Source organism: Ambystoma mexicanum, chromosome 7p (genome assembly GCF_040938575.1).
Source record: "Ambystoma mexicanum isolate Mex_15411 chromosome 7p, UKY_AmexF1_1, whole genome shotgun sequence".
Lineage (NCBI taxonomy): Eukaryota > Metazoa > Chordata > Amphibia > Caudata > Ambystomatidae > Ambystoma > Ambystoma mexicanum.
The window spans coordinates 549624836-549647280 of NC_090939.1; positions in this window are offsets into that span (position 1 = coordinate 549624836).

Genomic DNA, 22445 nt, shown 5'->3' on the forward strand with positions numbered 1-22445 from the left:
CCTGTGGTGCTCAGAGGAGTCCTCAGATCCCTCCTTGCTGCCAGGATTTGCTGGGTACCCCCCCCCACTGACCTAACTGGGCAGAGGTTTTCAGGATGCCCTTAAGGGGCCTACTCTCCTGGGGTTCCCCACTGAACTGTACTGTACTTGGGTGCCCATACCCGGATGCCCACCCCTCCATTTCTGAGTGGTCCTGGCCTATGAGCCCCATACTTTTAGCTGGATAGTAATCTGCCATCCCTGTGGCCCTGTGCTCATGTGCGCCAGGGGACATGGGGGTGGTAGAGTCCAGGGACTGGGAGAGATGAAGGCCCCTGGTGTTAGGGCTCCTGAGGTTATGGTCAGGAGTCTCTCTTTCCCAGCGGACCTCATCTCTATCCGCCCCTGCTCCCTGTTGCAATGCAAGAGCCTGCATTTGTGCTTTCAGTTCCTCAGTCAAGGCCTTACTAGACTCTATCAGTCTCTCCTGCATCGCTACCTGTTGTTGGAGCCTATCATTGTGTTGACAGAGGGCCTCATTTTCCCTCTGTGCTTCCTGGTTGGTCCTGGAGAACTGGGCCAGTCTTTGCTGCAGGAGGTTTACCTCCTGAGTCCCATCCCTACTGGCCTGCTCCTTTCTTGCCAGAGCATCTTCCACCCTTCTGGTGTGCTCTGCCAAGTTCTGGTTTTCTTTTTGGAGGTCACCCAGCCCCTGGAGGGCCAGGTGATTTTCTTCCATTTCCTTTTTTAAGTGGCAGACTTCCTGGCCTAAAGTGTCTCTTTCCTGACTGAGAGCCTGCATCTGTGCTGCCAGGTCGTCCCTCTGTCGTTGAAAGGCACCAGCTTTTTGGCGCTCCTCATCAAACTCTGCCTGGGTATCCAGGTCTTTCAGAATCAGTTTATTGCTCTCCTCTTTCTCTCTATCTAGCTGGCTTTGCAGGGTGACTACCTGCTCCGCGCATGCCCTGTTGAAATTGATCTGTTGCTCCAACTTTTTCTGGTTCTGCAGTAAGGAGTCCAAACTGTCTTGGTGCTCCTTCTGCAGGGCCAGAAATCTGGTATCCTGGTCTGTCTTTTCCTGTTGTAGGATGCCCATATCCTCTTTTATTTTAATGATATATTGCCTACTATCATTTTCTGACTCCTGGCTCCTGAGCAGCCTCTGCTCAGAAGAGTCCAGCTCAGATTGGGCCTTCTGTAATGCCAGCAGTTGCCTACTCGCCAGATCTTGGCCTTCAGCACATTTGTCCTGCATGGCTCCCATATGTAAATATAAATATGCCGCTACCCTGGCAATCTTATTGTGTTCATCTTTGGCTTTAGGAGCCATATATAGTTCACTCAGGGCCACATGTAATGGACCCTGATCTCTCCATAGGTCTGACCCTGTTTCAGTGACCTGTCGCGTGATGGCCTGCAACCAGGCATCCTGGCCCTGTTCAGTCCATTCACCTCTCACAAATAGTTTATGTAAGAGGTGCTCTCTGGCTATTTTCATGTCTACTAAGGTCGTCATTCTAGAGATTGGTCTCTGTCCTGACTTACAGAAATTAGTATTTTATTTTTGCAAAACAGACCTTTTTCTTAGAGCGTTCCTATGAGGAGTGCTTTACAGCGTAACACAGCGTGGTGATCCGACCGGATATGTGTATCTGGTCAGCTGGCGCGCTGTATTAATCTGCACAAATGGTAGATCTAACCCAAACGTCCGGCACAAGCCCCCAATTTGTAAGAGGATTCAATTCAACACTACAGCTAAGTCAACGCCTAGTCTATAATACTGAATGAAAACCCTTATTGATATAACTTTATGTCCAGTTCATGCGTTCTGGATGACTACCCCTATATAACACCCCTCCCTTGGAATCCCCCTGACCCCACTGAGCCAAGAAGTAGTTCTGTTTTGCAAGTTAAAAGGTTTATTTGATAATTTAAACAATAGATATATATATATCAGACTTTATAATAAATTAATAATTGAATATCACACTTAATCTGATATGATAAAGATTAACAACGGAGAATCTGGCACTAGCACACTTCTTTATAATCACTAAGGAGTTGACATGAAATGGATATGGTAGCACACTGGTAAATAGGGACAGAAGAATAATGTGATAGAGAATGCTTTATAGAGTTCAAATGGATGCAATGTTGAATGAAATGCAGTACAGAAAATCACTTGATAGGATTTCAGCAAAAGACAATGTAATCACTTCCTTGGACAATTCGACCCCCCCCTTTTATGCAATGCAAGGAAAGGGAAGGAGGCACACAATTCTCAGAAATGCAATTCAAATGTAATTCAGTTCACCCAGCAACTTAGACTACAGAAGTTGAAAACACAGGCAAAATGCTTTGATATGTGCTGGCAATGGAGTGAAAATATGTTAAAATGCTTTTAATTCCCTCTAGAGGTTCAGGGTGAGTGGTATCTAGTTAATATTAGTCCAGGCTCACACTAGCAACGATTCAGGGATGATTAGCAGGTTAAACGAATTTCTGGCAAATGGAAGGCAAGCAGCAGCAGATTTTTACACGTGAAGAAATTTGCAAATCGCGCAAAATTCGCGAATGCGTGTTCCGCGATTGCGGTAAAACTATAAGGGATAGGAATGTGGTTCTTGGTGCGATTAAAGCTAAGATTCTAAGCTTTCAGATGAAAGTTACTGCAAGTCTCTAGCACAAACGGTCGCGGAGATATGAGCGATTAAATAAAGGTCGTTTTTCAGATTGAAATTTTAAAGTTAAAAAGACAAGTGCAGTTTGCAAATAGAAAATGACAAGTGACAGCTTTACAAATGACAGGTGACAGTTAGGAGGCAATTCTACTTAGATTAAAATAGCTTGAATTATATTATTTTAACTAAGAGATTGGTTCTGCACAGTTTTGCTAGGTACTCACACTATATTCTTGAATTAAATGGGCCTTGCCACGGATCTGGTCAGGTTTTAGACTGCACTCCGGTTCAGCTCTCTCTGGTTTTGCTAACAGGTCAGCTCTACTCTGCTAGTCTGGTCTGGGTCTCTGAAGGTTGATGGAGGTAAAGTATGGATTTTTCCGGCAGAGCGTCCCGCTGCAGATGGAAATGAATGTGTCTACCTAAGTTTCAGTGGTCCATTTATATGTTCTGCAAGTGGGTGTGTGTGTTGGTCATAACTAAACTTGCCCCTCTCGCTTGTCATTGGTCCAGCTTTCAATTCTCCCCTGATTGGGGGAGCTAAGTTGTGTCAGAGTGATGTCAGGCATTTATGATCTCTTGAAAAAAACTCCCCTGTCATCTGTGCACCCAAATCTATATATGATCAAAATACATATTTCACAGTTACACAGTTGTTTGAAATTACATACCCATGTCACATATCACATGAGGTATACTCTGTCCCAAATCTGCTGTTTCTAAGAGCTTGCATTCAAAAATGGCAACTTTTAGCACTTTTTAATGTGCTAAACAACATTGGATCTTCATTAAATTTTATACAACTGTTCCTCACATATCTACCCACATACCAATGCATTTTCGTTTGTCTAGCTGAAACAGGGAGTCTGTAATATTAATAAACAGCAGGGTTTTGTCCCAGAATATCCCACAATTTGGAGTTTGGGCTTGAATTAAAGGTACATTTTTTAAATTAAGTCTCTCAAAGTTATACATTTCTGTCATTTGATTACAAAGAGTTATCAGTGTTTTTGTAAAATATATATTTTACTTTCAATTCAGTCCTCAGAGTGTTGGAGTCCGCCTCCAAGACTTGGGTGGGTCAGTCACTGTTAAGCTGTGCGTCTCTGGAGCACTGCGTACCTGGGTTTTCAGTTGCTGGTCTCACTGGTGACGCCAGACTGGTAGTTTCCAAACCGAATGTAGATATCGCAACGCTAGGAAGCGACCCCGACCCAACCCTAATGGAACAGGGATGGATTGGAATCACCTCCCAACGCCACTGGCTCACCTCCCTGTGGATTACAGTGACGTCGGGACAGTGCAAGCACTGACAGGGAGGTGACTAGGTTGAGCTGGTGCGGTCCGGTAGAAAGCCACAACTGGAGGACGAGAGGTCTTCAGCACGATCCACCAAGGCAGTTGATAATCCGGAGGGCTGGCACCCAGAGCCAAAGTGACAAGAAGTTCAAGGCAAACAAGGAGGTCAGGAAGAGAGAATGGACCCAGGAACAGGGAGACCCAAAGAGAGGGAGAAGGCCAAGATGGGAATTCCCCCCCCCAACCTCCTAAGAGCCACGGAGCCAAGGGAGCTAATCCCAAAGGAATTGGACCCAGGGAAGGGAGAGGAACTGGCGGGTAGCAGGAGTAAGGCAGCCCGTAGTCGGGACAAAGAAACAGGAACCAAGGAGCAGGGACCTGATGCGAGGCACCAAGCGACGGTAAGTGGGGACAAACCGCGTTAAGACGCGAACAGTAGAGGGCTGGACGCTATTTACAGTGTCCAGCACGAAAGCGAGGCGTGGACCGCTAGCGGGACAGCGCATGCGCGATGGCTGAGCGGACACCGGAACAAGGCTTGGAACACAAGCTTGCCTGCCCGTTCCTGGTTACCCGCGGGGCTCGCGCACGCAAGCGAGCGCCGACCCGCTGCCCACAGCCACGCTTCCCAAGCTGGTAACAGGGGTAGAACCGCCACGTCCGGGAACGGATGCGGCGAGAAGGCCAGGTAAGTGTCCTAACAGTCACATGTCTTCTGGCAGGCAGGCCTTTGTTGACAGTAAAACAGTAAAAATCAACATATTCCTTTCAGAGGAGAGGGGCCATTGTGTGGTCTCTGGGAAACTGACATCAGGAGGCCAGGGAGCCACTTTGCATTTAATTAACAGAACCCTGTGATTTCCTGGCTTCTTGTGTTGAGTTCTGAAGTGTCAAGAGTTCTCAGGACAGGCAACCCCTTTGAACTTTTAATGGAATAAGACCCCTTTCTTTGCACTAGACAGTTTTGCAAGACAGCTCTCCTGTCAGAGTTTAGACCTCTAGTGCCGCCTTGAGGATTTTGTTGGTACTGCATGCAATTTTGGGATCTTTCTTGGATTAATGCATTCTAAACAGGAATGGTTCTTACATGGTAGTAAATCCTTGCTTAACATTGTTTTGATGGGGCTCCTTACAGTAAGATGGTTATGTGGAACCCCACAAAAAGGTTGAATCTTTAAAGTGGTCCAATGAGTCACGATTTCAGCAACTTTTTGACATCAGTAACCGTGGATTTTGTTAACAAAGACCTTTCTTTACACTGGTGGGTGGCAAGTTAGGTAACCATTTGGGTGTGCGCACAACTGCGCAGCTCTCCTGGATTCTGGGATGAAATGATGGGCGGCGACAGCGCATCCCCATCTTTACCCACTCCAATGATTTATTTTTGTTCTGGGGTAAAATGATGGGCAGCGACAGCTTAATCCCCACATTTACCCCGTCTAATGATTCCACATGGGTCAAAACCCTCCACAAACCCCCCCGCCCGACTGCGCTTTGACTTGAGTCGAGGGGGAGTCGGTTGCAAGGGAGGTTTTGAACCCTGGCGCTGGTATGTCCACATTATCTTCTTCCAATTCTGTAGATGGCACAGTTCAGCATCTTCCTCTCCATCCGGTCAGATCGATCAGTTCTCCTCGCCGGTCCTGATGGGAAGATTGGGCGGTACCCCGGGCCCCTTGCGTCTCGGCTCCCGGTCTCCGGATCATCCTCCTTGGCCCGTCTCCAGGTTTTCTTTCTCCTAGGACGACAAAGGAAGAGCGGCAATACCTACTCATAGACGTTTTTCCACCACTGTTGAGATAGTGGGGCAGCATATGCATTTCATCATAACGAAACATTACATTCTTATTTTGATAAAAAACAGTATAACTAAGAGACAGTTTCATGCAAATCACAATATTTTAGAGACTAGATGTGGTATGTTTTATGATTGGAACTGAATTAGTCTGAGACAGTACCCGCTAGGATTCCAGAGGATTACTCCAGTTGTTGCAGAGCGTGCCTGGGATGGCAACACTTCAACTGGTTTATGTGGACCCACTTGTCTTCCCCCGCTGCCAAAGGACCTTTGGGGATGTGGATTTTGTAGGCCACAGGGGAGATCTTGTCGATGATCTCAAAGGGTCCCTTCCACGTAGGCAAAAATTTCCGCTGTTTTGCCTGGTTTCTTTGGAAGTTGTATAGATAGACTCGGTCCCCCACCTGATATTCCTTCCTGGAAGTTTTCAGGTCATAGTGGGTCTTCATGCTATCAGCTGATCTTTCTAGATTCCGCTGAGCATAAGCAAAAGCATGTTGAAGGTGTTTCCTTAAATTCTCCACATACTCGTGAGTTGTGGAGGCATTTATCAGTGTCTGCTCTTGGGTCCTGTAGAGCAAATGCTGCGGAAGCACCATCTTGCGCCCAGTCATCAACTCAAATGGTGACATTTTGGTTGCAGATGAAGGGGTAGATCTGATGGCCATTAGGACCAGAGGTAATCGGATATCCCAACTTGGCCCAGAATCTGCCACAAACTTCTTTAACATGCTCACAATGGTTCGGTTATATCTCTCTACTGCCCCAGAAGAAGCTGGCCTGTAAGCAATATGCAACTTCCTTTTAACCCCCAGTATCTCCCACATCTTTGTCATTACTTCACTGGTGAAGTGGCTACCTCTGTCTGACTCAATCCTTTGAGGTAGACCAAATCGGGAAAAGATGTGGTTAATCATCAGGGCAGCTGCAGTTTCTGCCTTGCAATTTGGGGCTGGGAGACATTCCACCCACTTGGTAAACAAGCATGTCACAGTCAACATGTACTTATTCCCCCTAGCAGAGCGAATCACAGGGCCTACAAAGTCAATTTGTAAATCTGACCATGGCAGTGTCATCCCCCTCTTTTGGAGAGGCGCACGGTGTGTGAGGGATGATGGCTGAAATTGTGCGCACACAAGACACCCCTTCAAGTATTGGTCGAGGTCCTGCCCCATGTGTGGCCAGTATGCAACCTCTCTTAAGATTTCCAATGTTGTGTGAAACCCCCTATGACCGGCGGTGGCCGCATCATGGGCGTGACTTAACATCAGGCTTCGGAATGAGGTAGGAACCACCCACTGATCGTGGCCAGCTTTGGATTTCCTTACCAGCAAACCGTCTTGGATTCGGAACATTTTTGGACATTTCATCAACACTCTTAGGTCCTCTTTCCCAATGTAATCGGTATCCGTCAGGGGAAAGTTCTCAGGGTCCTCAAGGTGCTGGTAAAATTTACCAATTACTGGATCCCCCTTCTGAGCTGTAATCAAATCAGCATCAGGGGTCTCCTTACTCCATTGTGCAATTGAAAGGTCGTTGTGAGCATTTGTCTGGGACCTAGTGATAGCAGTGACCTGGATTTCCCCCAACAGGGACTCAATCTCAATTAGATCCCCTTGGATGGCCCCGGTTTTGGCCAGCTGATCAGCTAAGTCGTTTCCAGTTTTGTCTGGTCCCTCTACTTTGGAATGACCCTTTATCTTTTCCCAATAGATGGTCATCTCATTCGAGGTGACCAGATCATCAATGTTTTGGATCAACTTCCCATGTTTCAAGGGTTTGTTGTTAGCACATAACATGCCTCTGGTTTTCCAATTAACCAGGTGCTCCACGAACCTGTTCCGTACATAATCCGAATCTGTGATTATGACCAGTTCACGGAGTTGATGCTGGACAGCAGTGAGGATGGCCTGATGCACAGCCATCAATTCTGCCACCTGACTACTTCGGGGACCAATTTTGTATCCAGCGGAGGGTTCTGGGGACTCATTCACCCATGCATTCCCTACGCCGGCCACCAGTTCTTTCTCCCCGTTGTTGTCAACATGGTAAGAGCATCCATCCACATAGACAGTGGGCATTCCCTCACACTTGTCCTCTTCAAAGACTTTGTGTGGGGAATTAAGGTATGCCTCTGTGTTGTCCTTTATTTTTAGACTTTCGTCCTCGAGACAGTTTTCTCTGGCACAATCATGCAAGTCAGCCAGACCTTGCGCGAGGGGACTCTTCTTGTTTTGGCCATATCTGACCTCCACAGGAAAGCCTTGCATTGACAGAATCCAGGAAGTAATTCGGGAATTACTCACATTTCCAGCCCGGATTCTGTCACTTTGGAGATATTGCAGAGGCTGGTGTGGAGTCTCCACTATGATGTGTTCCCCATGGATAAACGGGCGGTAATTCTTCAATGCCCACACCGTTGCCAGGAGTGCCTTCTCACAATCGTTGAATTTTTCCTCCACAGAGGATAAAGTTTTGCTCGCATAGGAGATTACTTTATTGACCTTGTCATGCTTTTGGTATAATACTGCCGTCAAGCACATATTAGAGAACCCCGTCTCCAGGAAGAACTCCTTGTTTCTGACAGGGTAAGCTAGGCAAGGCGCTTGTGAGAGGCTTCTTTTGAGTTGTTTTACTGCCTTGGCTTGTTCTGGACCCCATTCCCACTTGACCCCCCCCCCTTCAGGAGATGAATCAGGGGTCTGGTGATCTCTGCGTAGCCCTCAATGAACTTTCTGCTGTAATTAGTCAGTCCAAGGAGGCTCCTTAGTTCCCGCAGAGTTGTGGGGTCTTTCAATTTTTGAAGTGCTTCCACTTTCTTTTCCTGGGGACAGAGACCCTGAGGAGTAATCTCATGCCCCAAGAAATTAACACGGGTTCTACACCACTGTGCTTTCTGAAAGGAAAGTTTTGCTCCGGCGGCCCTCAACTGCGTCAGAACATAACGGATCTCCGCTATGTGTTCCTCCACAGATGAACTTTTGATGAGGACAGCATCTACATAAGCCAAGTTACCCCTTGCACCCAAGTCGGGCATGGCCTTGTGTAGAAAAATGTTGAATTAATTGCCGGAGTTGAGGTATCCGAAGGGAGTCCGGGTCCATGTATACTGCTGGCCCCCAAAGGTGAAAGCCAGTTTGTATTGGTCCTCCCTACTGACAGGCACGGTCCAGTACCCATTGGTCAGGTCTATTGCAGTGAATACCTGTGACCACTGGATCTGGGCCAGCCCTTGGTCAATGTAGGGCAGTGGCCATCGGGAAGTATGGACCCGTTTGTTGAGCTCCCTAAGGTCAGCGCAGAGTCTCCACTGGCCGTTTGGCTTCAATATTCCCAGCACCGGGTTATTGAAGGTGCTGTGGACTGGACGGATTATTCCCCTGGACTCAAGGTTCTTAATTATTTCAGTAAGGGACTCCATTGATGTGAGAGGCAAGCGATATTGCTTCATAAACACAGGAGTCATGCCAGGGTCCGTGGGGATTGTGGTTGTGTGGATGTCGGTGCGACCACAGTCATATGAGTCTACCGCAAAGAGATCTTGGAAATCCAAGAAAACTTGTTTCAACTTTTGCTTTTGTTCCAGAGTCACACAGGCATCAGCTAGGTTGACTCTCTCTTCCACCATCTGCCTGAAGCCTGGAAAGACTTCTGGTTTGGCTATTTCAGCGGCCTCCTCCAGCTGGGTGGAGAAGTCCCTGGTCAGAGTGCTGATTTGGACCGGAGGCTTCAGGTGGGAAAGGCAGCCCTCATGGACCTGGAAAATCACCTCATCCCTCCTGAAGTCACAAGTCACATCTTCCTTACCATAGGGGCAGGAAGTGTACACCAGGAAGTTCCCCCCATGCCGGGTAAAAATCCTGTCTGGTGTTGTATTGTCATCACTGTCACTGTCAAAACAGTCCTTGGGGATTGGTCCTAACAGTTCATTTACTAAGTCGATGGAAAAATGTCGGTCATCAACCGCCATTCCAATAATGGTGCCTGCGGCTAGAGTAATACTCTTTAAGTCGCTGTTATCCACCTCTATTAGAATGGTGTCATGTTCTATGTTGACTAATGGAGTTGGGTTTACCCCCAACCCTTGCTGTTGGAGAGAAGCGTTTAGATGTATGTAAGCATCAGGGTTTTGCAAAATATTGTCCTCTTTTAACTTTCACTTCCAGGGAGAATTGTCGGGTCCTTTCTGGGATGGTGACTTCCTCTTTGATCTGAATTTCAACTGCATAAGGTAGCAATTGAGCTGACCTAAATGCTTTTTCTGGATCATCAAAGCCCATGGGATTATCCGCTAATCGGGACCAAGCTTTGAAGTTTATTAGGTCCAAACTAATGGCAAAGCGATTGAGAATGTCACTGCCTAAGTAAAAGGCGGCAGGGACGTCTCGCACGACCCAACAATTGTGGACTATGCTCTTGTTGCCAATGGAGATTTTGAGCATACACCTGCTTGGCAGGAGATGTTTTGAATTTGGTGCTTCCAGGTCCATTTCCCATTTGTCTATCAGTTTGAATGTGGGAATGGCTGGATCTTTTGGGAGTTGGCGGAACATGGCTTCGCTGATGAAGCTCTTACCATTGTTCACGCACACTCGAGCGAGAACAGAGTCCTTCCCATCATTTAACTGAACAGGGATGAACAACTGCTCTCCAATTTGCTGAATATCAGCCAGGCTTTGAGCTGATTTCACATCTTTCTGGACTATAGGAGTGGGGGTTTCTGATTGTGGATTAGTATAGAATTTCAGAGTGTTTCCTTCCAGTGTGGAATACCACCTTAAACTGGAAGGAAGGTTGATTTTCAGAAATAGAGAGGACCCCCCATCACCAGTCTGTTATCCTACTGCTATTACTGTCACGTCTGGAATTTGGCTATTCTGGAAGTGAAATTCTACTTGGTCAGGTTTTTGTTCAACCATGTGGCAGGTGCCGTTTAAACTAACATGGTTGACACTCTGTTTTAATTTTATTGGTCGGCTAGTCTGGGTCCAGAGGACCTTGTTTACACAATCTATTAGGGGTGACAACCTTCTCAGGAGGTCATTCCCTAGTAAACAAGGGGTGCCCTCTGGGGTCACAACTATGACCGGGTGTTTCAACTTGTGTCGCCCAATTTTAATGTCCAAGTCTGCCGTCCCCTCAACGGGAATTTCCTTCCCGTCGAAGTTCTGGAGTTGTCCAGGAAGAGAGGTGAGAGGAATACGATAATTCTCTCCCCTTCCTGCATTCAGTTCGTCAAAGGCCCTTCTGGACAGAAGGGTAGCTTGAGATCCAGTGTCCACCAGTGCCAAAATTGTACCTTGCCCCTGTACTTGTACCGGGGCATAATATCTTCCCTCCTTCTCCTCAAGGGGGCACAGATAATGCACATTTTTGGACAACTGGTTGGCTAACTTTCTGGTTTTGGACATGGCGAGAGAAGAGATTTGGGCAGAATTCTGTGGAGAGCCTTGGGAATCTGAAAGAAAAATTTAGCAACTGGAGATCAGAGCCATTGTGGGTTCCCCTGGCTCTGGTTCTGGGCCGCCCCCCCCCCTTTTTGGAGGCAGTCACCAGGATGGGTTTGAACCAGGGGAGTTTCTTGCTGTTGGTTCTGGGATGAGATGGTGGGCGGCAGTAGCTCAGTCTCCACATCTCCCCAGTCTGGATTTGCATCCCTAGGGACCCATTTTTCTTTGGGAGGAGTTTCCCCCTCTGTGAAGGAGAAGATCCTTTTCCCAGGATCCTCTGAGGATCCCTCTCCCTCAAATTGGAAGATCTGTACCTCCTCCTCAAACTGAGTCTGTTTGGGTCTTTTGTTTCTCCTACCCCCTCTCTGCTCCTTAGGAGGCAGACTTTCAGGGACAAGAGATTTTGTTTCCGGTTCCTGGGTTTCCAGGGGCTGTTTACAAGTGAGGAAGGAAGCTTCCTCCAAGGCTTTACACCCCCCTTCCCCTTGTGCCTCCTCCCTGGGAACCGGTGAGTTATCGGGGTGCTGCCCCCGTCATTGTTCTGGAGCACCAGGTCCAGAGTTGGGTGCGTTCTGCGCCGGCATGCCGATCTGAGGGTTCTGCTGAGCCCTCAGTATGTGACCCAGATCCCGCGCCATGTTTTGAACCTGGCGCTCTAACTGGGAAACCTGCTCAGGCTGATACGGGGCCCTGTTTTCTCCCCTGGGCTGATCCCGGGAAGGGTAGCTGTCCCTCCTCTGGTAATACCCTGGGTTGGGAAGATTTGGGTACCCCTCCACCCTTGGCCTCCCCTCTCCCGGATTAGGTTGTCTCGGCTCAGGGAATTGGGGAAAGAAGGATGGATGATTTTGGGGTTGGAAATTGGGTGGATACCTGGGGAAAAAGTTCTGCCCAGGATTTGGAGAATTTCTGCCCTCCTGTGGGAAGTTGGGAGGGAAGTTCCCTGGGTTAGGTGCTTGGCTGGATCCCTCCCCTTGGGCTGGAGGAGTCCACACATAACCCAGGATGGGTCGATTTCCCTTGTAACGGGGACTTACATAATCAGGAGAGCGAGGGACCCCATTTGTGGGGCTGCCTCCCTGGCTCCCTGTCTGTGACTGGCCCGAGGACCTTCTGGGCCTAGCATTATTAGGTGCAGGTAGGTTTTTAGGCCCCCCATCTCCAACTCTAAAACGGGGGTGACCTTTACCTCTGCCACCTTGGCAGCAGCAGGGGTGCTGTTGGCTTTGGGGTTTTTCTGAGCATTATTTTTGCTATCTACCGGTTTCTGCACCTCATAGATCCGGGTAGCCTGTTCAAGGACCCAGTCTAAAGATCTTTTCTCGTGAAAATCCCTCACGAGCTGGGTCATTATGTATTTGGGCAAGGCATGAAAAAATGTATTAATGAATTCTCTACTGTCTGTGCGCACCCTTCTGGTGGTCTGCGCAAAAGCACGTTTCAGTTCTTGCACAAATTCTTGTGGGGCCTGATCCTCCCCACATTGCAAATTGTAGGCTGCCTTGCGAGTCTCTTGAGGATTTCTATGAATGGAAAAATGTTTCAAGATGGCCGCCTTATAGGTGGACCATCTTAAATGATTTTGGTCCTCCAGCCCCGCAAAGAAACTGGAGTATTCCGGGGAGAAGGTCCACTTTACATATTGAATACAGCTTTGGCTGTCCTTCAAATGGAAAGTCTCCATCATTTGCTCAAACAACTCTAAGTGCTCCCAAACAGAATACTTAGCGTTCTTATGGTAAGGCGTGATGACCCTCCTGATCGCCTTAATCTGCTTTAAGGGGTCCTTAAGTAAGGCCCTTTTTGCCTTATTGGCCTTTTTGGTTCGGGTAACCCTTGTCCATTCATCCTCCGACTCAGAGGCACTGCTCCCAGAGGTTCCTGTCTGTTCTTCCAGGTTTTCCCGGATTCTGCGAGCCTGGGAATGGCTGGCAGAATGTGGGGACCTGGTCTCCTGTTTCCTGTGGTGCTCAGAGGAGTCCTCAGATCCCTCCTTGCTGCCAGGATTTGCTGGGTACCCCCCCCCACTGACCTAACTGGGCAGAGGTTTTCAGGATGCCCTTAAGGGGCCTACTCTCCTGGGGTTCCCCACTGAACTGTACTGTACTTGGGTGCCCATGCCCGGATGCCCACCCCTCCATTCCTGAGTGGTCCTGGCCTATGAGCCCCATACTTTTAGCTGGATAGTAATCTGCCATCCCTGTGGCCCTGTGCTCATGTGCGCCAGGGGACATGGGGGTGGTAGAGTCCAGGGACTGGGAGAGATGAAGGCCCCTGGTGTTAGGGCTCCTGAGGTTATGGTCAGGAGTCTCTCTTTCCCAGCGGACCTCATCTCTATCCGCCCCTGCTCCCTGTTGCAATGCAAGAGCCTGCATTTGTGCTTTCAGTTCCTCAGTCAAGGCCTTACTAGACTCTATCAGTCTCTCCTGCATCGCTACCTGTTGTTGGAGCCTATCATTGTGTTGACAGAGGGCCTCATTTTCCCTCTGTGCTTCCTGGTTGGTCCTGGAGAACTGGGCCAGTCTTTGCTGCAGGAGGTTTACCTCCTGAGTCCCATCCCTACTGGCCTGCTCCTTTCTTGCCAGAGCATCTTCCACCCTTCTGGTGTGCTCTGCCAAGTTCTGGTTTTCTTTTTGGAGGTCACCCAGCCCCTGGAGGGCCAGGTGATTTTCTTCCATTTCCTTTTTTAAGTGGCAGACTTCCTGGCCTAAAGTGTCTCTTTCCTGACTGAGAGCCTGCATCTGTGCTGCCAGGTCGTCCCTCTGTCGTTGAAAGGCACCAGCTTTTTGGCGCTCCTCATCAAACTCTGCCTGGGTATCCAGGTCTTTCAGAATCAGTTTATTGCTCTCCTCTTTCTCTCTATCTAGCTGGCTTTGCAGGGTGACTACCTGCTCCGCGCATGCCCTGTTGAAATTGATCTGTTGCTCCAACTTTTTCTGGTTCTGCAGTAAGGAGTCCAAACTGTCTTGGTGCTCCTTCTGCAGGGCCAGAAATCTGGTATCCTGGTCTGTCTTTTCCTGTTGTAGGATGCCCATATCCTCTTTTATTTTAATGATATATTGCCTACTATCATTTTCTGACTCCTGGCTCCTGAGCAGCCTCTGCTCAGAAGAGTCCAGCTCAGATTGGGCCTTCTGTAATGCCAGCAGTTGCCTACTCGCCAGATCTTGGCCTTCAGCACATTTGTCCTGCATGGCTCCCATATGTAAATATAAATATGCCGCTACCCTGGCAATCTTATTGTGTTCATCTTTGGCTTTAGGAGCCATATATAGTTCACTCAGGGCCACATGTAATGGACCCTGATCTCTCCATAGGTCTGACCCTGTTTCAGTGACCTGTCGCGTGATGGCCTGCAACCAGGCATCCTGGCCCTGTTCAGTCCATTCACCTCTCACAAATAGTTTATGTAAGAGGTGCTCTCTGGCTATTTTCATGTCTACTAAGGTCGTCATTCTAGAGATTGGTCTCTGTCCTGACTTACAGAAATTAGTATTTTATTTTTGCAAAACAGACCTTTTTCTTAGAGCGTTCCTATGAGGAGTGCTTTACAGCGTAACACAGCGTGGTGATCCGACCGGATATGTGTATCTGGTCAGCTGGCGCGCTGTATTAATCTGCACAAATGGTAGATCTAACCCAAACAAGCCCCCAATTTGTAAAAGTCCGGCACAAGCCCCCAATTTGTAAGAGGATTCAATTCAACACTACAGCTAAGTCAACGCCTAGTCTATAATACTGAATGAAAACCCTTATTGATATAACTTTATGTCCAGTTCATGCGTTCTGGATGACTACCCCTATATAACACCCCTCCCTTGGAATCCCCCTGACCCCACTGAGCCAAGAAGTAGTTCTGTTTTGCAAGTTAAAAGGTTTATTTGATAATTTAAACAATAGATATATATATATATCAGACTTTATAATAAATTAATAATTGAATATCACACTTAATCTGATATGATAAAGATTAACAACGGAGAATCTGGCACTAGCACACTTCTTTATAATCACTAAGGAGTTGACATGAAATGGATATGGTAGCACACTGGTAAATAGGGACAGAAGAATAATGTGATAGAGAATGCTTTATAGAGTTCAAATGGATGCAATGTTGAATGAAATGCAGTACAGAAAATCACTTGATAGGATTTCAGCAAAAGACAATGTAATCACTTCCTTGGACAATTCGACCCCCCCCTTTTATGCAATGCAAGGAAAGGGAAGGAAGGCACACAATTCTCAGAAATGCAATTCAAATGTAATTCAGTTCACCCAGCAACTTAGACTACAGAAGTTGAAAACACAGGCAAAATGCTTTGATATGTGCTGGCAATGGAGTGAAAATATGTTAAAATGCTTTTAATTCCCTCTAGAGGTTCAGGGTGAGTGGTATCTAGTTAATATTAGTCCAGGCTCACACTAGCAACGATTCAGGGATGATTAGCAGGTTAAACGAATTTCTGGCAAATGGAAGGCAAGCAGCAGCAGATTTTTACACGTGAAGAAATTTGCAAATCGCGCAAAATTCGCGAATGCGTGTTCCGCGATTGCGGTAAAACTATAAGGGATAGGAATGTGGTTCTTGGTGCGATTAAAGCTAAGATTCTAAGCTTTCAGATGAAAGTTACTGCAAGTCTCTAGCACAAACGGTCGCGGAGATATGAGCGATTAAATAAAGGTCGTTTTTCAGATTGAAATTTTAAAGTTAAAAAGACAAGTGCAGTTTGCAAATAGAAAATGACAAGTGACAGCTTTACAAATGACAGGTGACAGTTAGGAGGCAATTCTACTTAGATTAAAATAGCTTGAATTATATTATTTTAACTAAGAGATTGGTTCTGCACAGTTTTGCTAGGTACTCACACTATATTCTTGAATTAAATGGGCCTTGCCACGGATCTGGTCAGGTTTTAGACTGCACTCCGGTTCAGCTCTCTCTGGTTTTGCTAACAGGTCAGCTCTACTCTGCTGGTCTGGTCTGGGTCTCTGAAGGTTGATGGAGGTAAAGTATGGATTTTTCCGGCAGAGCGTCCCGCTGCAGATGGAAATGAATGTGTCTACCTAAGTTTCAGTGGTCCATTTATATGTTCTGCAAGTGGGTGTGTGTGTTGGTCATAACTAAACTTGCCCCTCTCGCTTGTCATTGGTCCAGCTTTCATTTCTCCCCTGATTGGGGGAGCTAAGTTGTGTCAGAGTGATGTCAGGCATTTATGATCTCTTGAAAAAAACTCCCCTGTCATCTGTGCACCCAAATCTATATATGATCAAAATACATATTTCACAGTTACACAGTTGTTTGAAATTACATACCCATGTCACATATCACATGAGGTATACTCTGTCCCAAATCTGCTGTTTCTAAGAGCTTGCATTCAAAAATGGCAACTTTTAGCACTTTTTAATGTGCTAAACAACATTGGATCTTCATTAAATTTTATACAACTGTTCCTCACATATCTACCCACATACCAATGCATTTTCGTTTGTCTAGCTGAAACAGGGAGTCTGTAATATTAATAAACAGCAGGGTTTTGTCCCAGAATATCCCACAATTTGGAGTTTGGGCTTGAATTAAAGGTACATTTTTTAAATTAAGTCTCTCAAAGTTATACATTTCTGTCATTTGATTACAAAGAGTTATCAGTGTTTTTGTAAAATATATATTTTACTTTCAATTCAGTCCTCAGAGTGTTGGAGTCCGCCTCCAAGACTTGGGTGGGTCAGTCACTGTTAAGCTGTGCGTCTCTGGAGCACTGCGTACCTGGGTTTTCAGTTGCTGGTCTCACTGGTGACGCCAGACTGGTAGTTTCCAAACCGAATGTAGATATTGCAACGCTAGGAAGCGACCCCGACCCAACCCTAATGGAACAGGGATGGATTGGAATCACCTCCCAACGCCACTGGCTCACCTCCCTGTGGATTACAGTGACGTCGGGACAGTGCAAGCACTGACAGGGAGGTGACTAGGTTGAGCTGGTGCGGTCCGGTAGAAAGCCACAACTGGAGGACGAGAGGTCTTCAGCACGATCCACCAAGGCAGTTGATAATCCGGAGGGCTGGCACCCAGAGCCAAAGTGACAAGAAGTTCAAGGCAAACAAGGAGGTCAGGAAGAGAGAATGGACCCAGGAACAGGGAGACCCAAAGAGAGGGAGAAGGCCAAGATGGGAATTCCACCCCCAACCTCCTAAGAGCCACGGAGCCAAGGGAGCTAATCCCAAAGGAATTGGACCCAGGGAAGGGAGAGGAACTGGCGGGTAGCAGGAGTAAGGCAGCCCGTAGTCGGGACAAAGAAACAGGAACCAAGGAGCAGGGACCTGATGCGAGGCACCAAGCGACGGTAAGTGGGGACAAACCGCGTTAAGACGCGAACAGTAGAGGGCTGGACGCTATTTACAGTGTCCAGCACGAAAGCGAGGCGTGGACCGCTAGCGGGACAGCGCATGCGCGATGGCTGAGCGGACACCGGAACAAGGCTTGGAACACAAGCTTGCCTGCCCGTTCCTGGTTACCCGCGGGGCTCGCGCACGCAAGCGAGCGCCGACCCGCTGCCCACAGCCACGCTTCCCAAGCTGGTAACAGGGGTAGAACCGCCACGTCCGGGAACGGATGCGGCGAGAAGGCCAGGTAAGTGTCCTAACAGTCACATGTCTTCTGGCAGGCAGGCCTTTGTTGACAGTAAAACAGTAAAAATCAACATATTCCTTTCAGAGGAGAGGGGCCATTGTGTGGTCTCTGGGAAACTGACATCAGGAGGCCAGGGAGCCACTTTGCATTTAATTAACAGAACCCTGTGATTTCCTGGCTTCTTGTGTTGAGTTCTGAAGTGTCAAGAGTTCTCAGGACAGGCAACCCCTTTGAACTTTTAATGGAATAAGACCCCTTTCTTTGCACTAGACAGTTTTGCAAGACAGCTCTCCTGTCAGAGTTTAGACCGCTAGTGCCGCCTTGAGGATTTTGTTGGTACTGCATGCAATTTTGGGATCTTTCTTGGATTAATGCATTCTAAACAGGAATGGTTCTTACATGGTAGTAAATCCTTGCTTAACATTGTTTTGATGGGGCTCCTTACAGTAAGATGGTTATGTGGAACCCCACAAAAAGGTTGAATCTTTAAAGTGGTCCAATGAGTCACGATTTCAGCAACTTTTTGACATCAGTAACCGTGGATTTTGTTAACAAAGACCTTTCTTTACACTGGTGGGTGGCAAGTTAGGTAACCATTTGGGTGTGCACACAACTGCGCAGCTCTCCTGGATTCTGGGATGAAATGATGGGCGGTGACAGCGCATCCCCATCTTTACCCACTCCAATGATTTATTTTTGTTCTGGGGTAAAATGATGGGCAGCGACAGCTTAATCCCCACATTTACCCCGTCTAATGATTCCACATGGGTCAAAACCCTCCACATGTGGTATTGACTTATAAGCTGCCATGGTTGTGATATGCTGCGGTGGTTGTGGCCAGGGCCTAGAGTCATGCACCCAAGAAAAAAGTTATAAGCACTGGAGTTATAAGCCACCATCGGTTTTATATACTTCACACCCATACATTCAAATATCTATGGCCATACACCCAAGACTCTAGGCTCTTGCCACAAAAACCACAGCATATCACAGCTATAGATACACACGTAGTATGGAACATCGATCAGGTGGTTTTGGGGAGGGCCTAGAGTCTTGGGTGCATGGCTGAAGGCATGCACCCAAGACCAAATGTATACGTAGTGAAGTTATAAGCCACAATGGGTGTGATATGATGCGGTGGTTGTGGGTAGGACCTACAGTCTTAGTTGCATGGCCGCAGGGTGTAGGCCGTAGGTTATACATCCAAGACTCTAGGTCCTGACCGCAGCCACTGCACCATATTACAGCCATAGATCAGACTTATAGATTTGAATATGTATGACATGTGGGAAATTATACTTACTGTTTAATTTGTTGAGATTCAATATATTTCTTACATGACTTTGGTACTTGGAGACTTATTACATTGTATAATAGACATTTTAGCTTTTTTTTACCCTCATATTTAGTTTACAAACCAGTGTACTGTGCATTTTGCTCAGTTTCTGTCTTTGTTTTTCAAATCATTGGGTCTGGGGGAAAAAAAATCCTTGTCGGATTAAAAAAAAACACTTTCTTTGCTATGCTACAAACTATTTCTTTGTTTCCTTTGAGTGTTCACTTGTTGTTTCTGATTAATGTTCTGTAAATTGGCTTGTTGCAGATTTTTTAAACAGTTAGATACCTGTTGGCGTATTCTAACTGTGTATTTTTTGTTACAAATCAGTGGTATTGTTATACAATCTTGGGCAGTTAGATACCTGTTGGTGTATTCTAACTGTTTATAGTCTTTTAATTGAATTTTTGTTAATGTTGACGTACACATTAGTTATTACATTTTGGCTTTAAGAAGATTAAATACGCATTTGTAAAATCTGCTGGTAATCTCTGCTTTAGAGTAATGCTACTATCATTACATTCGAATCATCCACATTTCTTTTTAATATATGCAGTGTAGTGACCTGCATTGGTTGTGGCTCCTGCATGGTAGATTATATCTATTGTTGTGAAGGTTTTCTTACCAATGACAGTTGACCATGTGTGAATCCAGTCAGCTTGCAGTTGTTTTTGGTTGCATCTGCATTGTAACGTAGAAGCATTAGTATTATGTAATTACTATGTGTTTGTATCAGTAAGGTGGAGCAATTATCTGAATTGCAGATAGTAAATAATCTGCCATGGTTTGCATTTTGTAGAAGTTGCTGAATTGGAATGGATTCACAATTAGGCATGGATACATACACAAATCGCTCATTAGGGATTTGTTCCTGTGTCACATTGTTGCAGAGAGTGCATGTATGTTTGCACATGTATGAAATCTGGAAGATTTCATTTAAAGGTATGTTTTTGTTTTCGGTTACTTGTAGTAAGTACATTAGAAATTCTTGTGGATCTTCTTGTGAGTTTATAGTGAATCTCACCATTCCAGCACAGTAGTCCAATTCTTGTCTTATTCTGTGAACACTATACGTGTTGTCAGGATTGTTTGTTGCGTTTCTATGAAGAACTAACATTTGCAAACACAATTGGTCTGTACTGTGTAAGTACATGTTGTTAACAAGTGGTGGCAATTGAAATAGAATATTCATTGCTACATTTGCTTAGCAACTTAAACCAGTTTCATTTGAAAATTTGAATGGACCAGATAGTTCTGTGTCCGAGTGACTTTTTCAGAGTTTCTGTTCCTTCTTTGAAGAAGTACATGATTTACTTTCACTAATAGGGACTTCTTTGCTTGTGGTAATTGATGAAGTATTAGCTTCTTTTGCTTTCTTTGAAGGATTTGCGGTCAGATCCTGTTGCATTTCTGTTTGAATTAGTTTTCGTTTACAATGTTTTCCTTTTTCTGGAACAGGATATGATTTCAGATGGCGGGTGTACAGTGAACACAGTCTATTGTATTCTAAAATAGAAGGAATATCAGCGTTCATTTTACTTGCATCAAAGCTGATTAGAAATAGACCGTCAGGCGTACCTAAGTGTGAAAGTGCTACGTAGCTCATGCCTTCTTTAAAGACGGTGTTTCCAATATCTATCAATGCTTTGTCTAGGATAAGACCTTGGGATTTATGAATAGTGACTGCATATGCAAGAGTTAGAGAAAATTGTTCTCTACATACATACATGTCTTTGAAGAGAAGGAATCGATCTGTTGAGTGCCCTATCCTTTTTACTTCTGAAAGTTTGTCAAAGAGAATATTGACAAACTGAATATTGTTGTCAGGTGGGTATGTTTGAAAGCCACTCTACAATTTAAGGATAATTTTAACATTTTTTCCAACCCAGCTGTGTTGGAGATTGAATTTTCTAAGGTATTTAGTGTTGTTGTGTCTTGCTGACACATGGGTAGTGTCATACCATGTACGTCCAGTTTGTCTGTGGAGCAAATTTCAATTATTGGTTGCATTTCTTTTTTTAACATTGTTTCATTGAATTTGGAACAGCTTGCAAGAGTTGGCATTAAGGCCATACAATTGACATTTTTGTGCGCTAATTGTTCCATAACATCAGTAGCACATGCGTTATCGCCATAAAGTGCATGGATGTGCCGGTTTTTCAATATTGCCTGCGCTTCTTGGAATAGTACACCAATTAAAATACTTTTTAAAATGTTGGCGTAAGTGGGGTCTGCAGATTGACGCATGTTTTCTGTTAATTCTCTTTATTGGAAATGTTGCCAAAGGTTGACATTTCCTATGCTGCGAACAGTTTTACGGCAGAGTTTGTAGCCTAAGGTTTTAAAAATAGGTTCACCTTTCACTGGTGTCAATTGTAGAAGATCTCCGAAAACAATAATGTGTTTTGCTGAAAAGAGTTCTTCGTAGTTTGTTTTAAGTACATTAGGTTGGAGACCATGCTCACTTCATCTATTAGTTGCATTTCCATTTGTTTTAATACTCTGCGTAGTTCCAAGGCAGCTTCTGAAGAAAGTTTGTAATAGTCTAATTTGTTTTGGCGGTCTACTGTAAGGAGTAGTAATCGGTGTAAAGTGACACCGCCTATGTTGTAGGCAGCTAAACCTGTGGGGGCAGTTACAACACTGTTGCTGTTCATTGTGCAACATTGTTTTGTACTGCGTAAAGTTCACATTGGTGATAGCGCTTTCATTTGCTTTGAGAGCGTCTTCATAGCATTCCTAGTTATCTAGTATCTCTTCCTCTTTTATCCATGGTTTAAGAAGTTGTAGCAGGGACATGTAATATAGTTCTTTCTGTTGAGGAGTTTTAATGACAATTTGACATGATTAATTAAGATTTTCCATACAAAGCAGTGCCAGTTAAACGATCTGCAGCTTCATAAGCGCCACATTCTCTATGAGAGATCATGTTTATGCATAGGCTCTACAATTTCTGAGATAGTGTTTTGTCTGATGATAGTTCATTCCAGAGGTCTTGCAGCTCTGTTTTTTATGCTTTTGTTAAGTAGGCTGTAATATATCGGGTCACTGCAGTGGAATTGTCTGCAATGCACTGCACATCTATGTTTGCATTCCATAAGAGGGCAATAATTACATTGTAATCATTGATATATTTTGATTCTTCTGTTCTTTTTATGTAATACGTGTTCTTAGGTGATTTACCTTTAACACTATGTCAAACTGAAGACATGAAGTTGTTCACTTCACCTGTTTCTGTAACTGGTCAGGGAAACCAAAGCGGCATTTGGTGTAG